The sequence below is a fragment of the Pogona vitticeps genome, chromosome 4 (genome assembly GCF_051106095.1).
Source record: "Pogona vitticeps strain Pit_001003342236 chromosome 4, PviZW2.1, whole genome shotgun sequence".
Taxonomy (NCBI): domain Eukaryota; kingdom Metazoa; phylum Chordata; class Lepidosauria; order Squamata; family Agamidae; genus Pogona; species Pogona vitticeps.
In genome coordinates, this window is record NC_135786.1 from 182,324,925 (window position 1) to 182,346,256 (window position 21,332).

Here is a 21,332-nt window from a genome sequence, read left to right on the forward strand (position 1 = left end):
TTCTTTCCCTCCTGGGGTTCTCCTTGTTCTCTAGATCTTTTGCTTTTTGTTCTATTCTTTCACCAGATATGGAATGGAAGATAACTTTGGGCAGAGAAGAACCAACAAAGGCACTGCTTTGGGGAAAAAAATCTTAGAACAGAGCCCCTTCCATCACATGGCTTGCAAGGGGACATGAAAAAAAAGGAGAGCTATTTCATGTTTTCTTGAGAAGAAAACACAAGGTTGAATATTTAGTTCCCAGATTTAATCCCACATTTGCCTTTTTAATGTTGCAAAGCAAGCTGCAGTTTGTGAAGTCCAACACTTAGGCCACCAAAAGCCATATGTTTTAGTTGCTTTGATTGTCAGTTAGACATTTAAGTCTTGTTCACAGCATCTCCATGGTGCACCATGAAAAACCAAACTACCATGTATATATTGCTGCTATTTTATTCTGACAGCTGCTACAAGTAAACATAGCTGGAGTGCTCCCTTCATCTTCCCAGCAAGAAAGGAACTACTCTTACTGCTGCTCACTCAGCTTTCCAGCAGTGGTGGCTCTTCTACTGTTGATTTGCATCACTCTTTAGCTTCTGGGGCATAGAAAATGAGAAAGAAGCTGTTCCATTTCAGACACTGTTAGCAATAGTAAAAGTACATAAACTGGATACACATGGTTCTCATTTGATCTACAGTATTAACCAAATCTCTGTTAATTAATCTCTGAGAGCTAATTTTATTGAGTAGATCTGTGAATTAAACACATAATTGTTTCTTTTACAAGCTATGTTGGGCTTGGTGTATTCATGTAGAGGGAATGACAAAGGCCATATTAAATATAGATTTCCAAAAATAAACCACTCCTTTATTAAATAATACGTTGCTGTAGACTTCATTAAGTAATTTAAAAAGGCACCTGCATGTATGCAAATATAATGAAACTGGGTTAACTGATCAGCAAATTATTTGATCAAATTAAAAATCTTTAAGCAGGTGAGTTTCATAAATAACAGACTCTGCCCTATCAATGGTATACATTTTGTGAGGCTAAACATGTATACTTACCAGACAGATTTTTTGAAAATCAAGCTCTGTTCCCACACCATTCCTGCCTCTTATTTGATCTAGCTTATAAAACCAATTATTTTAAAATTTACATCCTTGAAAATAATATTGTTTGCAGCCAAAGTACATATTCAACTGAGATCCATGTGAGAAAATTCATGTGGCTGTTTCTTATACCAAGAGAAGTCGATCTGAGGCAGGCAAGGGGCAGGGAAAAGGTGAAACACTGAACCCCCTTTTCACTTACAGTTTCCCCTTTATAATTCCTCCAGCCATAATAATCTTCTTCTGCAGACCTTTAGATGCTCCAGCAGAGTTCATTGCATCTGGGGAGAATTTCAGGAGAGAAATGAGAAAAACAGAACCTCCAGGCCAGATACCCCACTTGCTACATCTGGTTGACACTGGTTGACACGCTAACATAAGTTGGTAGCATGTATCCTTCATGATTCCCCAACAATTATCAGGCAATTATGATACAACTCTTCATATAAACCTAGAATAGCAGTGCAGAGTTTGAAGGAAAAAAAATTGTTGGTCTCACAAAAGCTGTAGACTGCAGCAGAAGGAAAGGTATATACTGTAAGACCAGACAGACATTTCACTAAAAATTCTTCTAATGGCGAATCTGGTGTTCTAAAGGAAATATTGCATAGAGTTGGATGCTAGACAAAAGGCAAATATCATGTCTGGGATGCAGAATTCTAAGCTTCATGTCTTAAAACGTGATGAGAATTCTCCCTCTCCTTCCAACCCAATTCATTTCATCTCATGTAAGATGAAATGTGCCAGCAGACTGGAAAGTGGCCAATAAAATGCCAATATTTTTAAAGAGAGGAATCCAGGACATTACAGGCTGTTTAGACTCATGTCTTATGTAAATTGGTAGAACACATTTTTAACAATACAGTTAGGCTTATCAAGTATATAGAAAGAGAATACTTTTTGCTGACAGGGAATCAGCATGACTTCTGTCTCACAAATATTTAGAATTCTCTGCAAATACCTGCACAGCCCAGGTATTTGCAAATGTGGAGAGACTGTTCTAATAGAGGTTGTCAAAAAGCATTTGACAAAATATCTTATCAAAGTCTTCTAAGCAAAGTTAGCAGTCATGAGATAAGAAGAAAGAATCTTTTTAAGGACTGATAATTGGTATATAAACAACATAAAATTAAAAATAAAGGAACATTTTTTTAATGGACAGTCCTCACAACATAGGGCTATAAGGGCTGACACTCCAGGAACTTTTTAATTCATTCTTACACAAATTTGAGCAAACAAGTGTCCAAGTTAATTACATAAAATGCTTGAGGGTGGTTGAATTAAAGAGTCAGGGAAAAGTTCCAAAGAGAACTCTCCAAATGGTGATGACTGGCATAAACATTGGAAAGGTGGGTTGATGGAAGATGCATAAGGTCAAGGATATTGCAGGGGGGAAATTATTCCATATATATAACAGTTGCAGCTATATATATTCTTTTCAGAGCACCATCAGCAGTGAATTGCTATCCAGTGCTGTTCATTTTACACCTTTCCACATTTACTATTGAACACTGGTGTTATAGAAGGGAGCTGATAGAGCTCAGTGGGTTGGAGCACCTGACAGTGGAGCCATAGACTAGGAGTTCAATTTGCAATTGGGCTTCCAGCAAGAAGACCCAGCCAGGTTCACCCAGAAAGTGGTTGGGTTTGGGTTTTTGTTTGTTTGTTTGTTTCCTTTTTTAATGGGGTTTAGTTCCTTGCCATGTTTGGCCTTGGGGAAGCTACATGGTCCCAGAGTGCTACCAGAAGGACGGACTGGTAAATCTGTTCTCAGTATTTCATGCCTAGGAAACCCTAGGAGGGTCACGTAAGTATGGACTTCCTTGACAGCATGTATTAATTGTTTACTTCAGTAGGAGTGTTGGATAATAGTAATTGTTTTTAAATACAGGTTTGTGATTGCCCTATTTCATAAACACTTACTCCAAAGAGTATGTCCATTGAATCAGTGGTGATTTGGTGAATAAACCCCACTGTAAGTTTCATTGATTTACTGGCCTGCTCTGTTTCAGGTATGTTGTTATTCACCTTCCTCTCAATATTACTGATGTAGAAGAGCATATCATAATCTGACTGCTAAAGAACAGGAGACCAAGTAATCCTCAAATGAAATTCAATCAATCTCTCTCACTCCTCCCCAAAAACACATAATCCAAATCCTGTGGGGTTTTTTTATTAATATGTTGTGTTTACGATTTATATTTATTTAAGGCCCAACATGCCATGAGATTGCATCTATATTTTAAACTGCAGCTACATGTTTAAAGGGTCAGCTCTCAGAGTTTGTTGCAGTTAAGATTAGAGTAAGGTAGCATTTTCACACCTGAAGTTTGCTTATGGGCACATCTGTAGGGGAATTATTGATTCATTTGAAATATGGTGTTGGAAGAGAGCATTAGAGATACCAGGGATTGCAAGGAAAACAAATAAGTTAGATCAAATCAAGTCTGTCTAGAAACCAGAAGGACTAAACTGAGACTATCATATTTTGGGCGTATCATGAGAAGACAGGACTCAATGGAAAAGACAGTAACACTAAGAAAAGTTGAAGGTACTAGGAAAAGAGGAAGACTGAGTGAGAGATGGATTGAATCACTAAAGGAACGGCTGAGCTGGCTGTCAATGATAGGACATTTTGAAGGTCACAAATTTGTAAAGTCACAGTGAGTAAGAAGCAACATGATGGCATATAACAGCAGCACTATCTTATAAAAAGAACATTGTGGTGTTGTACAGAGAGTTAATGCCAAAGTAATGATTTTTCCCTTCAGAAAAGAATGCGCAGAACACGGTACTAAAAATAGAAGGCTACATGTATTTAATGGAAAAGCTTAAAGTAATGAGCAGAAACTAGCAAAATCTCCATGAAGTCTTCATTGCAATATCCACATAAATTTTATTTCATATTCCATATGTGTGAAGGAACTATGTTATATCATTGATAGTCTCTAGAGTGTTTATAAGGAAAATAATATTGGCAATTGGAATGTAAAATGTTTTCTTATACGTACCATATTAAATTTTATTTATTGTGAACAGCTTGTTCTTCACAGTAACTCAGAATTGGTAATGGCAGTTTCTTGTAGTGTAGAATGAGCTTTATTTCGAAAGGATGAGAATCTCACTAATATAGAGACAAATTCCTGCTGGAATCTCTCATTGACTATTTCACACATTTTTCTCAAAAAGTTAGAAAAGCCACAATTTAATGTCATCAATTTAATGTATTACTTTCTTTTAGGTTGAAAAAAAAAGGCTCTTGTAAAGGGTTACCAAAGGTCCTTTTAATAAATATAGGATACAAAACTATCTATCAATATAAAACTGTCTAGAGAGTAATTATTGTAGATATAAAATATGTATTCTACTCCTGGCAGTTCATCAGGAAGGCAGGCAACAAGCCTTTGGTGGTTGCTATGGTTACGGTGGCCTAGTGGGGCATATTTTGTATCACTTTTGTCTAGCACTTTATTTACTAGGAGGAAGAGCAGCAATTTCATCTATTATTCACAAACATTCCCTGCTTCATTCACATCCTTTCTTCTTCTACAGTTTCCTCCCATCCTCCCTTCCCTTCTTTCCCTCTTTGCAGATTTCATATCCTTGTCCTTGTGCTGTTTTATGTTTTTTTTAGTTCAAAGTTTCAACATAATGTTCATGTGACTGTCTGATTTTCTTCACACAGTGATGCTAGGTTTCTCTGGGGCTATGACTGCATAACCATGTTTCAGGATGAAAAATCATGGCAATCCCCTCACAACAAAATCTTAAGATATCTTGTACAACCTGTTAACAAGTATAAGAGCATTTCTGTGAATTCACATATACTGTATTCTGAGGTATTTTCGTCAGGGATTTTTGAACCACGGCAACAGTGTGTCTTGAAACAGATTGGGTTGACCGAATCACACTCAGAGCTACTCAACAGGGGAATTTTATTGAACATACAAGGATTAAAATACACACAATCATTGTACTGGCAGAACAACTGTGCACATGTTATTTATATGTTCTATTCCACCATGGAAGTCTGATGGTTCACAGTTGAAGGTTTACAACATACAAAACAATCGTTTCGTTTCGTTTAGTCGTTTAGTCGTGCCCGACTCTTCGTGACCCCATGGACCAGAGCACGCCAGGCCCTTCTATCTTCCACTGCCTCCCGGAGTTGTGTCAGATTCATGTTGGTTGCCTTGATGACACTGTCCAACCATCTCGTCCTCGGCCGTCCCCTTCTCCTCTTGCCTTCACATTTTCCCAACATCAAGGTCTTTTCCAGGGAGTCCTCTCTTCTCATGAGATGGCCAAAGTACTGGAGCCTCAGCTTCAGGATCTGTCCTTCCAGTGAGCACTCGGGGTTGATTTCCTTTAGAATTGATAGGTTTGTTCTCTTTGCAGTCCAGGGGACTCTCAAGAGTCTCCTCCAGCACCACAGTTCAAAGGCATCAATTCTACGGCGGTCAGCTTTCTTTATGGTCCAGCTCTCACTTCCATACATCACTACAGGAAAAACCATAGCTTTGACTATGTGGACCTTTGTTGGCAAAGTGATGTCTCTGCTTTTTAAGATGCTGCCTAGGTTTGTCATTGCTTTCCTCCCAAGAAGCAGGCGTCTTTTAATTTCGTGGCTGCTGTCTCCATCTGCAGTGATTATGGAGCCCAAGAAAGTAAAATCTGTCACTGCCTCCATATCTTCCCCTTCTATTTCCCAGGAGGTGATGGGACCAGTGGCCATGATCTTAGTTTTTTTGATGTTGAGTTTCAGACCATTTTTTGCACTCTCCTCTTTCACCCTCATTACAAGGTTCTTTAGTTCCTCCTCACTTTCTGCCATCAGAGTGGTATCATCTGCATATCGGAGGTTGTTGATATTTCTTCCGGCGATCTTAATTCCAGCTTGGGATTCCTCCAGTCCAGCCTTCCGCATGATGTATTCTTCATATAAATTGAATAAGCAGGGGGACAATATACAGCCTTGTCGTACTCCTTTCCCAATTTTGAACCAATCAGTTGTTCCATATCCAGTTCTAACTGTTGCTTCCTTTCCCACATATAGGTTTCTTAGGAGATGGATAAGGTGGTCAGGCACGCCCATTTCTTTAAGGACTTGCCATAGTTTGCTGTGGTCCACACAGTCAAAGGCTTTTGCATAATCAATGAAGCAGAAGTAGATGTTTTTCTGGAACTCTCTGGCTTTCTCCATAATCCAGTGCATATTAGCAATTTGGTCTCGAGTTCCTCTGCCCCTTCGGAATCCTGCTTGTACTTCTGGAAGTTCTCGGTCCACATATTGCTGAAGCCTACCTTGTAGGATTTTGAGCATAACCTTGCTAGTGTGTGAAATGAGTGCAATTGTCCGGTAGTTGGAGCATTCTTTGGCACTGCCCTTCTTTGGGATTGGAATGTAGACTGATCTTTTCTAGTCCTCTGGCCACTGTTGAGTTTTCCAAACTTGCTGGCATATTGAAAGTAGCACCTTAACAGCATCATCTTTTAAGATTTTAAATAGTTCCACTGGAATGCCATCACCTCCACTGGCCTTGTTATTAGCCAGGCTTTCTAAGGCCCACTTGACTTCACTCTCCAGGATGTCTGGCTCTAGGTCAGCAACTACATTATTTGGGTTGTCCAGGATATCCAAATCTTTCTGATATAATTCCTCTGTGTATTCTTGCCACCTCTTCTTGATGTCTTCTGCTTCTGTGAGGCCCCTTCCATTTTTGTCCTTTATCATGTCCATCTTTGCACAGAAGGTTCCTCTGATATCTCCAATTTTCCTGAACAGATCTCTGGTTTTTCCTTTTCTGTTATTTTCCTCTATTTCTTTGCATTGTTCATTTAAGAATGACCTCTTGTCTCTCCTTGCTATTCTTTGGAAGTCTGCATTCAATTTTCTGTAACTTTCCCTATCTCCCTTGCATTTTGTTTCCCTTCTCCTCTCTGCTATTTGTAAGGCCTCGTTGGACAGCCACTTTGCTTTCTTGCATTTCCCTTTCTTTGGTATGGTTTTTGTTGCTGCTTCCTGTGCAATGTTTCGAGCCTCTATCCAAAGTTCTTCAGGCCCTCTGTCCATCAAATCTAGTTCCTTAAATCTGTTCTTCACTTCCACTGTGTATTCATACAAAACAATAGGGCACAGAATACTGTAAAAATTCCCAAGAGGGTGAGGGCATTGGGTGCTAGCAAATTGCTCCATCTAGTTTCATATTTATCCAAGGCAGCTTGCTACAAACCTCAGCACAATCTAGCTTCTGCCCTACTGTCTCACAAATGTCCCTCAATTTATTCCCCCCAGAGCCACAGTAAGACAGTTGCTTATCAAGCTCCATTAGCATTCATGAAAATATAACATGATGACTATTAAGAATGCAAGCCATAGTATTATAGGAAATTTGTGCCAACAGCTTCACAAAAGTCATAATATGTCCATTTTTTTCTGGGTCAATAGAATCCTTTTATTTGTTTTTCTAGAAGATATTTTCAGATTTAGACTTTGAAAAAAATGGCAAATTATATCAATAAGTTTCTGAATTTTCAAATTGTTATGGCTAGTTTCTAATTATAATAATTGTGCAGGAAAAAAAAAACTCATACCGTCACTAGAAATGCCTTTTCTAATCATTGTCATAGTAGCAGCTCTGGGAAGTATTTATAGTATAAGTGATGACCCTATGTTGTCTGGATAAAATACACATTACAGGTCACAACTTATGTTGACATGGATTGCAATTTACCTACTCCAGTCCTCTGAAGATGCCGGCCACAGAGACTGGCGAAATGTCAGGAAGAACAACCTTCAGAACACGGCCAAAGAGCCCGAAAAACCCACAACAATTATTGCCTTGTATACTTGTTCTGCTGAATGCTGACCATGCATTATGTAGAAGTAGGTCTTTTGATATTCAGAGGTGGAAATAAAATTATACAATAAGGATGTTCAATCCCTATTATAACTAAATATCATGAATTCATACAGCAAATCAAGTACTGATGAACTTCAGTGACATTACTGATTGTCTGTGGGCAACGAAAGATACATTAAATCATTGCCTTATCATGTTTTAATAAACCAGTGGCTACATTCTGAGAACTGGCCCTTGATTGCACCACAGTGCAGAGGGAAAATCTTGTATAACTGTGGTAACAGAGAAGACACTGCTGATGTGAGCAAAGAAAGGAAGATTAATATTGCCTGAATACACTTGCTATGGCAGAAAGGGGTGTATGTGTGTGTGTGGGGAGAATGTTGAGAGAAAGCCTTAGTGTTGAACCAGTGATATTCTGTGAGGCGGCAAAGTCAAAACCCACAGAATAGGGAAGTCTACAACTAGAACTTGCATCAGCTGCTTCCTTTGACATTTCTTATTCAGCTTGATGACACTGTCCCATGTGTTACATGGAAGACACATCTGCAAGTGTCAGGAGTTGTTCTTGGCTTGACAGTGAGTAATCCATTAATAAGTTAAATCACTATAAACCTTTTCATGTTAGGGATAACTTTCTGCCACCTGCTATGAATAAGCAACACCAGTGATTATGATAATAAGTCACTACAATAAATGACTAATAAGTTTAATATACTTTTGACAGATCCTATGGCATCTCTAAATTGAATCAATACCTAGGAAACAATAAGAAATTGGAACATAATGATACGATGAATGAGATATAATGACTGGAATCCATTCAAGGTGGCATAAAGTTCCATCTGTAGATGTCTGCCAGACCTTACACTCAGCCAGACAGCACGGCACAATTAATTTCATAGTTTGTGTTTGGACTGTTGTGCAAGTTCTTCATGGATATTACTTCTGCCCTGCTGTGATTTTTTATTGCTTCAAGTGCTTTCCATTATGTGCATGTAGATGTGCAACAGGATTTCAACCAAAGAAGGGAAGCACAATCACCACCACTGCCATCACCATACACTATCATAATCAATTATATTATAAAAAGAAAAATGGTGAAGGCTTTAATGTTGCTTGGATCATCACAGCCTACATCAAAATTTATGTAATAAGGACATTTCACATGCTAAGTTTCAAGTGCTATGCATGGTGTCAGTACCTAAAAATACACCCAGAAGGAGACCCAGAGATGAAAAACATTGTGTTTTGTTGCACCTTAACAGAATCTCACAGATTCTGGATTTCTTAGAAATGATGGAAGAAGAAGAAGAAGAAGAAGAAGAAGAAGAAGAAGAAGAAGAAGAAGAAGAAGAAGAAGAAGAAGAAGAAGAAGAAGAAGAAGAAGAAGAAGAAGAAGAAGAAGAAGAAATGTTTCCAACTCTGATCAGACTCATCTGTTCAGTGCAGAGGTGGAGCTAGTGTGGAGCAAGACTCAGGACAAGGGAAATGGGACTAGGAAGAATAATAATCAGAACTTGAAGAAGTTGCATTTTAACTACAACTCCCATAATTCTCCAGTTAGTATGGCCAGCATTACTAATATATAATGAGCTTTATTTTATTTTATTTTATTTTTTGCAAATATTGTATTCAAATAAATTCTATAAGCATATTGAGCAATGCTGTAATATTCTGGGTACATAAAGGATCTATAAAATTTGGTTTTCTTTTTAATCATTTAGTTAAATATTAATCATTTGTAAGAAATTGTGTAAGAAACAAATGATTCAAAAATTAATGAAATATAATAATGTGTGTTTTATGTGGTGGCAAGTTGATTCCAAATTATGTGCTGGCAAGTTGATTCCGATGGTGACCCTAGTAGGGTTTTGGAGGTATATGTGATATTTAATTGGCTTTACCAGTGCCAGAGAAATTCTCTTGGCCTAGCAAAGATTTGAATCCAGGTGTCAAGAGTCCAGATTCAATGCTCCATCCACTGCACTATACTCTTTCTCAATATAATAGAGCTTTGTATTAAATAAAAAAAATATTATGTATATTAAAAATAATAAGCAAAAATGCATTACATAAGCAAATACAGAACGTACCATCATCACCAATTTTATTGTTAAAAGAAAATGGTTTTCACTTGGTTTCAGATATGTTAGCCATACCCAGGATAAAGCTGAATATATTTAAATTCACTGAAATAAAGTGGTTTAATGTGTCTGAATCACTGATGGATTAGGGCTGTATCCCTCTCACACCCTTTTTATTCTTTTTTCAAGAGAAACAATGAAATTACTGATGGAAATCTTCTGAGGTAGCTATCTGTGAATTTTGCATCAGACTTCTCTGAGACACAAAATATAAATGTTTAATTCCACTGAGTCACTCAGAGACAACCACAGTACATCTGCTGTCATGTATAAGAATGTGTCATAGTAAAATAATAAAATGCCATATGTTGCCTTGACATAAAAAAAGAAAATATATAGTACATAAGGGGAAAATATAGGTTGCTTTACTGTATATTCCACTATCAACATATGCATAGTCAGCTAGAATAATCATGATGAAGAAAAAAAAATTGAGGGAGCAGCCCTCAGAAAATAATAAATAAAAAAGAAAAAGAGACTGACATAAGACCATTTAAAATTTATAAACTGTGTTGACAGAGTAAGCTGCAGTTAAGTTACCTTGGGGATTTAGTTCTTGAATAAGAAAACACCCCTCTGTGGAAAGAAATCACATCAACACTTTGTATTCTAAGAAAATAAGAAAACTAGTGTTTAATTAAACATAGAGAAATGCATTGGCATAGGAAAGCTAAGCAACTTGACAGCTACAATCCTAATTCTAGTTAACCAGCTGCTCCTTCACCTCTTGAGAACAAAGGCAGGGTGTCTCCTCTGTCTGTTCACTAAGAGGTCAGGAAGGAAAACAATCCTAAGAATATCAGTCAAGATAAAAGGAAGGGAAACATAGGTCAGAGCAGGTAGAAGACAGTCAAGGAAACAGAGATCCTTATCTCTCTCTGTGTGTGCTTTTCCCCATACAAAGGCATGCCTCTTCAGTGTAAACTGATTTGCATCCTATTATCTCCAACAAATTGTAAGAACAAAATTCCATCCTTCAGTGACCCAAGGTGCTCTGTCTTTCACTGGATGATTTTTGTGAGCATTTGTGCTCCTTTACATGAGCATACACGTGTACATGCACACACATGTGCATGTGGTGCACATACCTTGGAAATATGGGAACTGGATTCTCATGGAACAATTCTGATAAGCTGTGGTTCCCAACCTTGAGTAACCCAGGTGTTCTCAGATTGCAAATTCCAGAAGGTGTTCTCAGACTACAAATTGCAGAAGCCTTCACCACCAATTATGTTGGGGTTTCTGGGAGTTGCAGTGCCAGAACACCTGGGTTACCCAAGGTTGGGAACCACTGCACTAAGTTATCACAAATGAGTGAGACCTGGTGTGTAGTTCTCCTGCAGTCTATTGATGCAGATCCCCCAATGTTTGATTATATCAAAGCTGTAATACTAAGGCTATAAATTAATAATAGTACATTCCATTAAAACTGCACAGAAATGTTCCTCTGTACAAGAGGGCTTCTCAGTGTGTGAAGTAACATTTGATGAATAGCCCCAGGAAAGATTGGAGAATGATTCTTCCCAATGGATGCCTTGGTGATCCAGCTGCGATATACTTATAATACTTTTTTTTGCTGGTGCAGTTCTGAAACCTAGTATGCACTGCATGCCATAGGATCCCATTGATGGAGTCTAAGCACAATAAAAGGCAAAATGACAGTGAAATTCAGAAGATCCAATTGGAATCAGGACATGCCATCGCTGAATTGAGGGGTGGACTCTACTTAAGTAATTGTCCTTGCTTCTGGGGCACTCCTACATCAAACCAGTTAGTTTAGTGGTTCCCAAACTGTGTGTGGTGGCACCATGGGGCACTGCCAAATCTAGCCAGGGGCACTGTGAAATCCTCTCAAATTTTGTAGGCCTTCTTTGTGTACATGAGAGCTGAATGATTATACAAGACAGGGCCTGAAGAAGCCTTTGGAGGACCAGAGAAAAGCATTATTTTTAAGAGAAGTTGAAAGAGGTCAACTTAACTGAGACAACTTAACTTTTGTCTCTAGGGATTAAGAATTCCTAGAGACAAAAGGAGAGAAAGAGAGAGAGAGAGATTTTCTGCCTCATTTTCTGTCCAGGGAGAGGAGCCTCTCTTGTCTTTCCTCCCCAGGGTGGTTTAATGAGCTGTTCTCCCACTGATCCTGCAGTTGGGTGAAGCAGATCCCCAGAGTTGCAGAGGGGCTAAACAGGTGAGTTTCGTCCTGCCACACCTATTCCCTTGTGTACATATGGGTCGAAGGCAGGCAAGGGGGGTGGGAAGAGACCCTAGCTTTTAACTGGTATGAAGGATAGGAATCAAGAGAGATTGGGATCTCAGTGGGGAGGCGGCTAAGAAGAGGAAGGAGCAAGCAAGAGCATTCTCACCTACTTCTCACCCCATGAGCAAATGTTCTTTGAAGCTACAGATATATAATTGTGTACTACTCAGGCTGGGATTATTGGGGAGCCGGGACCAGTGGCCGGTAAATTAAGGTGGACAAGTTTGGGAAACACAGAATTAGCCTATATCTGGCAGTTTGTAGCTTGAACATAAGAGGAGTTGAGGAGTAACAGTTGCTGAAGCTCAAACCTGTCCTAGTCTAGATCTCATCTGTCCCTTCAGTATAGCAAGTTTTTCGAAAGCCTTGGCCAATGTCAGAGAGAGCTGTCATTGGCTCCTGTTGTGCAATTTCACATTTCACACACCTTCATTATTTGCAACTGGAATGGTAGACCTTTCAATTCCCATGAACCATAATAACCCATGACTATTTTGCACAGCTGCTTGGAGGACTCCGAGGCATTTGCTGGGCTCTATACAGTTGTCAGAAATGGGCAGCTGTACTCTGTGGGTCTTGCAATGGATTCTTCATCCTTCCACTTTTGATTGGAGTATGCTGAATGTCCCAACTTGCTCTGTTTCTGAATAAAGAATGGACACATTGGGGCCTTCTACCCTTTAGGAGACATTTTGGCCTGTTTTGTCTCCAGATCTATAACATTATCTGTGGATTTCTGAATCTCTGTTGTTGTTTTTAAACAATTCTTGCAGATGGATTGGGGTGGGGTGGAAACAGCTGTGACCTGGATCTGATATGCAGTGTTATAATTGTGAGATCTATCCACTCAAAGCCCATAAAACAATTTTGCTTTTACAGTCATACACATACTAAGAGTTTCATAATATTTCAGAAAGGTTTAGTAAACGTAAGCTGAGTGAAAGGATCAAAGTAAAAGAACAATATTTCTGGACACTAACATGCTAGCTGAACAGCAAGGGATGTCTTTCTCTTTACAACTCTGAAAAATAGCTAGTGGACTAGCTAGAGTATATGTATATACTACATGCCCTGTAGTTGCTGATGTATGACACAAATACTCCTTATTGAATCTAGTTTGTGCATGTTTGTCCAAAAACAGTGCACATGCCTAGGTTAAAACATTTAAATTCATAAAAATATTTTTATGGGTTAATTCTATTAAAGATAAAAGCATAGACAGGCACAGACTTCAATAAACAATGAAAAGGTATGCAGAACCCTAACATCTGCTCTTGCTCTGCCTTACTGGAAGATCACTAAGCCATCTCTAAGATTTGAAAATGTATTAGCATATGGGTGAGGTCCCCACAAGCCACCTTTTGCTACATGGCTAAATAATCAATATCCACCTATGTTGTAATAGGGAAGAAAATGAGGAGCATTTCCCCAAAATGGGTAGTGCTGCATTCTTTCCATATTGAAAGCATCTATTTTTCTATGCATGTTTCTAGATGGGATAGTTTATTTTGTGACACCTAACCAATCAGACCAGGGATTCTGACTGAATGTAATAAATCAGGCAGTGAGGATGTTACCCCTTAAGGACAAACACTTCACTTCTTTCTAATTGTTGTGGAAGAGTGTTGAGTCTGTTTGAAGTGAAAATGAGTGTGGAAAAAAAATCCCCAGTGTCACTTCTGGTCAGTGTACTCTCAGAGAAATCTTGAGTCAAATTAGACGGCTGGACAAAGTTTATAGACAGCTGGAGTACTGAAATGCAGCCAAATGGTTGTGTTGTTTTCCAACTTAGATACCAATGGTAGTGTTCTTTATTTTGTTTCTGATTTCTAGGTATTCAGCGTTTTTGCTAGATGAGTAGTTAGTTTTCTTGGGTTTTATTGTATGTGTGCATTTGCTTGTCTTTAGGTACATACTCTGTGTTTATGAATGTGATAATGTAGCTTAGCTTGTGCATTACTTTTTGGCAAAGTGACCTACTTAGAAAATCCTTTCACAAATCTTGCATTCAATGTTACTCTGTCATTTAATTTAATTAGGTGTTTAAATATGAAATAATCATAATTAGTCAACACGATTAAATCGGACATGCTAAGAAAAATGTTTAATCTTCACTGCAAAGACAGCCCAACATCGTATGAGTTTTCAGAATTTAAAGATCAAAATAGGGTCCCTTTGCTATCTATTGGTTTCTTTAAGATGTTTCATAAATAATACTAGAAAACCTATATATCTGCTAGAATCCAAGAAATGCTGCAAGAAAGCTAGGCCATATCCCTTTTGAAAGACTGAGCAGAAATTACTCATAGTTCAGAACAAATCTGTTTAGTAGAGTCCTGTAGCGAAATGCCAACAGGTGACGTCATTCCTGCCTGTCCATCACAGAAATTCAAAAGGGAGGAGCCAAGGATAGGGCAGGAGGGACGGAGTTAGAAAGACAGTTGGGGATGTGAAATGGCAGTTAGGGTTTAGGGGAGAGAAGGAGAGGGTTGGAGAATTGAGCTGAGAGTGTTAGGAGAGGGAACTGAGAAGGTTAAACAATACTGAACAAGCAGGAATGAAATTATAAGCACTATAAGAGAGATATTGATTATAAGTATATAGTAATTTGGAATAAAAGTGATTGCATACATGATCCAATCCTTGTTAATATCTGATACAGTTCATATGTGATTTACCTTTAAGATTTACTTGACAATAAAAGAATATTAGTTAATTACACCTCTGATTTCGAAGTTGAATAACCCTTAGTTTTGGCAGCACACGTGAATAATATAATTGGTATTAGAAGAGTACCTGGTGGCAGCTACAAGAGAAAAAGGGTGTGATCCTTTGTGAGGGCCATATAAACAGGGGCTACAAGGTTGATTGCCATAAGTCCAATCAGAACCATTCTTTAGATTTTCCAAATCCTTTTTATTTATAGTCCAAAAAGTAACTTTTCCAAGTTCTCTGAATTTCACTGTTTTATAATTGAATTTACACTTCTTACCATTAAGAATTTTGTATCCATAACCTGACATACTTCCCTTTGCATTTAATATTATGATGTATTTTGAGTTAGTATCTTACTTCTGCCTGTGAGATCAAAAGTAACCAGTCCATACTGATAAACCACTGCTGATGCCTGCTAAGATCTTGCCTACTTTCATCCCTTAGTATATCTCAGGCTGTGAGATATGTATGGTCAACTACCCCAAGGTTTGCTCTGGTTATAAAATGGGTGTATTTGAAATGTGATGCAAAGGCTGATTTGAATTGGTCCAGCCCTTTTTTGCTCCCAAGCTGGCTTTTTTTTTCCTCAGCTGCTGGGAGGCTTCCACTTTTTCAAGCTAGAATGATTCAAACAGGCTTTCCCCATAGTTGTGTCTTATTTATTTATTTATTTAACTTACATGCCGCCCACACTACCCAAAGGTCTCTGGGCAGCTTACAGCATTTAAAATACAATAAAAAGGCAAATTAAAAGGGCAAAATAATTAAAATGCAATTAAAATATATATTCTAAAAATTGCCATCAGACCTACAGCTGATATTATTTCAGTTAAAAGCCATTTGGAACAGGAAGGTTTTGACCTGGCGCCAAAATGAATCTCAGTCGGGAGGGCATTCCATAGTCTGGGGGCAGCTGCCGAAAAGGCCCTTTCTCTACAAGCCCTCCCTCTTATCTCCTTAAGGGATGGCTCTTTCAAAAGGGCCCCCTGGTTAGATCTTAACTGCCGGGTAGGTTCATATGGAAGGAGGCGGTCCTTCAGGTATCCAGGGCCCAAGCCGTTTAGGGCTGTATATGTCAAAACAAGCACTTTGAATTGGGCCCGGGCAGCAACTGGTAACCAATGTAAATTAAACAGAATCGGCTTGATATGTTCCCTGGCGGCCACACCACTCACCAGCCGCGCAGCTTGATTCTGGACCAGCTGCAGTCGCCGGACCATCTTCAAAGGCAGCCCCACATAGAGCGCATTGCAATAATCTATACGCGATGTTACCAGTGCGTGTGTAACTGTCATGAGACTCCGCTCGTCCAGGTAGGGCCACAGCTGGTGTAATTTCCGCAGCTGAAGGAAGGCGCCTCTGGCCACCGAGTCCACCTGGGCTTCCAAAGTTAGACTGGGGTCCAGAAGCACCCCCAGGCTGCGGACCCTGTCCCTTAGGGGGAGTGTAACCCCATTCAGGGCAAGGAAATGGCCCTCCAACCTGTCCGGTGAAGCACCCACTAACAGCACTTCCGTCTTGTCTGGATTGAGTTTCAATTTATTAACCCTCATCCAGTCCATTATCAGGTCCAGACTATATTTATATAGTCTTATAAAGATGATTCTCTGCTGAATTTTTTCCTGGTTTTAAAGAAATTCTTGCATATATAAGATTAGCACTAAATTACCCTATCACCTAATTGAAGGGCATTTCAAAACAAGGCAGCCATTACCAAGAAAGCCCAATTTCTAATTAATGGCCAGAGGCTGGGAGGTGCAGGTGGAATGGGAAGTGGACCTGAAGGAGAAGCACTCTGATATATAGCAAGCTCCTAAATTGTGAGGGGCTTTATAGGTTAACAATAGCACCTTGAATCTGGTCCAGAAGCAGCCTGGCAAGTCAGTGCAAATGGGGCAAATCAGGTGAGATAGGGGCCTCCTGTCGAGAAAGGAGTGGAGATGTGCAATCTGGCTCGGATAGAAAAAGGCAGATTTGGCCACTGCCAAGATCTTAGCTTGAGTCCATATCTGGTAAACAGAGAGTAGTGCACGTTGCCAATAATATCTCACTGTTAAGTGTTGATGTCTGATAAATTTATGAGATGCTATAATTTTGCTTCTTTTAAAACTGCTACTTGTCTGGCAGTGCTAAACAGTTTGTTGGGACTGATGCTCTTGACAACTCCACATAATAATCAAGAGAAATGTATTGGCTGCTAGCTGTCATTTCTCCTTTTAGTGGAGGCTTTGCCTGCTCACATATTGGCTGGGCCATTTGACTAAGATGAATGCTTGCCAGGCTTTTGATGGGTTTATCTGCATAGCTTTGCATAAATACCAAGACTGATGCCATGCCATCTGCAAAATGTTCCAGGAATTTCTAATGTCATCTGGTAATTATATGCTAAAATTGTATTAAAAATGGGTTGAAAAAGAAGGCCAGGTATGCAATATCACTAGTCTTTACCAGAAAGTATGTTATGGTATTTTGTAATCTCACTATACTGTACAGAATTTCCATAGTGAAATAAGAAAGCTCCCATTTTAGTATGATAAACATGCAGTACGACATTGGCAGAGAGCAGTGTACAGTGGAACAAGTCCTCTGTGGGAAATAGCTTCACCGCCACAGATGGCTCAAGGACAGACTAATGAATCAGCAATGCTCTCATTTTATTTGCTGCTATTTTGTTCAAAGAAAATGTTTTCAACTTAGTCACTGATACATCTCACTGAAATGCTTAGTAGCCAGTCCTTAAAGTTTTCCATTTGGTCCATGATGTGCTCACCTGCAATGCTGAATTGTTGTTGGAAGTGGCTGGACATAATGTCTTCACAAGACCCATCACCACTGCATTGCTGCTGCCACCACTCGCCCACTCGCTCTATGGAAAAGGAAGATGGGGAAGTCAGTAGAAAGCCATGCCATCTGCTCATTCTTCTTGATCCTGTTGTCATCAATCTCTTCCTTAGACAGGAATATGCAGTGATTCTGAGGAGGAGCTGTAGGAATAGCAGGAAAGAGCAGCTTACATACAAATATTAGTAGGTGTCCTGATCTCCTAACTGCTGTCTGAAAAACACAAAGCCACTAAAATCCAGTTTCCTGAAACAGATTTACAAAAGGATTTTGAGTGGGCTGGGTTTCTCCCCCTAAGGTAAAGGTAAAGGTTCCCCTTGACAATTTTTGTCCAGTCGTGTTCGACTCTAGGGGGTGGTGCTCATCCCCGTTTCCAAGCCATAGAGCCAGCGTTTTGTCCGAGGACAATCTTCCGTGGTCACATGGCCAGTGCGACTTAGACACGGAACGCTGTTACCTTCCCACCGAGGTGGTCCCTATTGATCTACTTGCATTTGCATGCTTTCAAACTGCTAGGTTGGCGGGAGCTGGGACAAGCGACGGGCACTCACTCCGTCGCATGGATTCGATCTTACAACTGCTTGGTCTTCTGACCCTGCAGCACAGGCTTCTGCGGTTTAGCCCGCAGCGCCCCCTAAACTTATAGATAATCATAAAAGTTATCATTCCTGGAATTGTAGCATGGGATTCTCTGGGTAATGTTATTGAGTTGTTAGAAATAGCATGCTGTAGGTTTTAGAGCAGCAAGGTTTCAAGACTTACCTTTCGTAAACTTTTCCATCTTTTTGTTTACTGTGTAAGGTTAGAGAGTGGGAAAGTCAGCTTTGACAAGGGAAGAAACAGCAGACCATGGGCAGATCCCACTTGAGCCAGTGATCGGAACCTTAGGAATTGAATTTTAGGATGCTACGTTTTGAAATAATTTTTGTCCCAAATAAGAAGAAAATGACAGGCTTATTATATACAATGACAGGCATATTAGATACATAGGCTACTTATATACATGATGCGGATATTTTCTGAACAAAAACATAATGCTGACACAATCATCTAAAATGCTGACACAATCATCTAAGAGTGCTGTCCTCTGAAGATGCCGGCCACAGAGACTGGCGAAACGTTAGGAAGAACAACCTTCAGAGCACGGCCAAAGAGCCCGAAAAACCCACAACAACCATCTAAAATGTTTGTTGACGTGAAAATTGCCTTGCTCACCAGCAAGAAAGGAGATAATCTTGCTGTCTTTTACATATCATTGTAATCAATGATAATAGGATTACAAAGGCCCTGCCATCAGACTTGCCTGAAGCAATGAAGCCAAATATGAAGCAGGTGATTATATTGCTGGAATAACATATTTATGTCTCAGGAACCCCTTGGAATATGGAAGAAGGTTGCTGGAGAAGAAAGAGTGATTTGTCTTTTTGCAATAATTATCAGCTCCTATGAGAACAGTGATCCTGAGTTGTTGCCAGACCATTTATGTTCAAGCTGTGAGATGGTATTTTCATCATTATTTCACAGAAATTAATTGTAAAATAGTTCACAGACTCAGGGATCTTTGCTTTAGTGAACTCTCTTCACACAATTTGAATAGTTTACGGGGATAGGTTTGGTGTTATGAAAACAATGCATTTTGACATGTTTACTGTGATAACTGCTATTTTTACATAATATCATACACTCAGCACCCCTACATGCCAATCCAATACCAAAATCTTCTGGCTGATTCCAAGGACAAATTAAATGAGTTGTGAAGAAGTCTGCTGTAGTCATCACAAGCTGGATTGTAGCTCTCAAGAATGCAGTCCATCTGACAAAAATTGTAACCCACCCCTTCTGTGCTAAACTGGCACTTTCAGGGAGAATTGCCAGCCCAGTCCTTTTTCAAAAGGACTCCGTCTACCAACATTGTGCTTTGCAAGAGGCCTGTATAAAGCTGATTTGTGGGATGTGGGGGTGGAGATAAATTTAAAATAATTTTTCATTATCACTTTTTTTTTACCACTGCTTGGGTTGTACTGACAACTGATGTCTGTTTCAGAGACAGGTTTGTCGCGGTGTGTAATCGATGTGGATCTGTTTTGCATTTAATTGCTATGTCACGTTTGAATCAGACCCAGAAAGACAAAGCCTTAATCATTTGTAACATTACAGTCTTTAGGAGTCGAGTTTAAGCTGGGTATAATAAGATGATATAAGCTGAAGACACTTCACATCAATTTCTTGTGCACTACACAGTCCACATGTCTCCCTGTGCCTTTAATCATGGAACATCTGGCCATTGTTACCAGAGTAAGAATTCCTTAAAAACTGGACAGTCTGCCAGTGACTTGGGTGTTAGTCATAGCGACAGACTCCTCCTGCCTCAAGCATCCATTGTCAGCTTGAATTGGTTGCAAGACTGGATGCAAATCTGTGAATCTGCCCTCTGACCATGAGCGCCTATTAGATGTTGCAGCTGTACTTCCTCTGTGTTCTCCCCTCTTACTTTATCAGAACAAGTTATGTTTGCTTTCCCCAAGCTGGTGCCCTCTAGGAGAGCTGACTACAATCCTTACGATCCCAAGTCAATGCTGGGGTTGATGGGACATATAGTTGAGCAGTTATATATATATTTTTAAATGCATGCTTATTGTGCAAAATCATAAAAAAACAAGAAAAAACTAAGGAATAAAAGTGGAGAATGGAAAACACCACAAGGAGGAAAGGTAGAAACAAATTACCCATTTAAAAAGGGCAGAAGAAGGGTCAGGTATAGGAAAACAATAAGACAGTTTCTTTAAAACCCCAACACTGAAAAAAGAATCAAGGCACAAACTTCAGTGAAAACTGACCAGATATCTGAGTAGACATCCATGTGAAGTACTGGCAAGATGTTTAGGAATATGGAATCTCCAGGGAGCATATGCAGCAACACTTCATGAACATTTTCCTATGTAAAATAAGTGCCTTTAAGGTCCTTTATTTTCTAAGTAACAGGACAGAGCAATTTCAAATCAAGAAAAGCTTGTAGCAGGGATTATTTCCATTTGTGTTCTGCTGCTGGGAGAAGGGAAGCATAAAAGTGCAATCAATCAGTCAATGAATCAGTCAATCAATAAAAATGTGTCCTTGCCATTTAAATGCCATACATGCAAAAAGCCAAAGGGATATGAGGTCCTCAGTCTATTGATCAGTGAAGGCTGGCATTTGTCTTTCCAGTGTTGCAGTATCGGTTATTTGGTGAAGGCCATGAGATATTTACTATATATACATCTGGAAGGAACCATGTTGGGGGAAACTAATCTATACTGTTTTGTGCAGCAACTCCAGGCATGGGAGAGATGTGCTTTTGATAAAGACAGAACATTCTGGCCTATGTTGTCTCTGTCAAGCTTCTAAATGCCTTCTCTTCCTAATCTAAAGCTTTGACTC

General features: G+C 39.4%; 1 long non-coding RNA gene across 1 annotated transcript; it reads right to left on the reverse strand.

Moving 5' to 3' along the window:
* Nucleotides 1–416: 416 nt before the first annotated feature.
* LOC110079426 (uncharacterized) lies at nucleotides 417–18,034 on the reverse strand. The gene is made up of 3 exons (XR_012086828.2): nucleotides 17,845–18,034; nucleotides 1,295–1,373; nucleotides 417–575 (listed from the first exon to the last, which is right to left on the reverse strand). It is a non-coding gene; the product is annotated as an uncharacterized LOC110079426 (long non-coding RNA).
* Nucleotides 18,035–21,332: the final 3,298 nt, after the last annotated feature.